Below are 1,020 nucleotides of genomic sequence, written 5' to 3' on the forward strand. Positions count from 1 at the left end.
ACTTTTTTAATTGGCTCAAAGAGAGAAGTGGCCCATCTTGTTATGTACTATCATTGAAAGTACTAGGCATCGATCGATGTCTAAATCGTGGTATCGGCTCATCACTGGGAGAAGCCACCGAGAACGAGACCCCGCGTACGTACGTCGTTGTCTAGGCTAATCAGATGACACGCGTTTATCCGAGGCTGGTGCAGACGGCCATCTGTATTTTGCCGGGACAAAACACATGGACGGGCTTCCCTGTCTTGAGTAAACACGGAAACCATTACCGGTCCGTGCGAACAATACAGCCCCGCGTCGACAAATCACCCTGTTCGGTCGCTCTCGAGGAACGCGCCATTTCTCCCTAAGGACGACGTTGTCATGTGGTGCAGTTTAATTAATTTGGCTTACAACATACGCTGCCTCAGGTTTATACAGTTCTACCAAAGAGTTTTACAGTAATAGGAAACCGTCTCTGGTGAAACAACATCGCTGCCTCAGGTTTATACAGTTCTACCAGGGAGTTTTACAGTAATAGGAAACCGTCTCTGGTGAAACAACATCGTGCCGCCGTAAAGGCCGCCATTCATTCAACATCTCAAAAGACGCCGATCAACAGAACAGAAAAATGTGGGGTGGGGTGGGGTGGGGTAGGGAGGGAGTGAAAAGTATGAGGGAATCCTGAGTGCTACGTGTGGGTGGTTGGCGGGAGCTCTGGTGTGGTTTGCTCCTTCTTTCCTATCAAACACCTATCGTCCTAATCTCTCCTCCATTCTTTTTCATAATATGTGTTAGTACTCTCTTGTAACACCTCTAATCTTCGGCACTTATATGACGTTATTGTGTTGCAAGTGCCGTAAAACTCTTACTAAAACAAAACAAAATGAGTGCTACGTATCGGCATATTATTACTGCAACATATTATTACCGTTTGCCCCAGTTTCGTTTGAGTTATAATGAGAAGAATATGGACATGACAACGAGAATCTGGTTGGGTTTTTATTTATTTTTTACTTTTTTTTAGGGGGGGGGGTGGTT

General features: G+C 45.4%; 1 protein-coding gene across 1 annotated transcript in view; it reads right to left on the reverse strand.

Moving 5' to 3' along the window:
• The window catches only part of LOC101861497 (plexin-B1), a gene marked incomplete in the record, with an annotated part of 158,131 nt that overhangs the window by 66,732 nt on the left and 90,379 nt on the right, over nucleotides 1-1,020 (reverse strand).

This window comes from Aplysia californica, unplaced genomic scaffold (genome assembly GCF_000002075.1).
Source record: "Aplysia californica isolate F4 #8 unplaced genomic scaffold, AplCal3.0 scaffold00123, whole genome shotgun sequence".
Classification (NCBI taxonomy): domain Eukaryota; kingdom Metazoa; phylum Mollusca; class Gastropoda; order Aplysiida; family Aplysiidae; genus Aplysia; species Aplysia californica.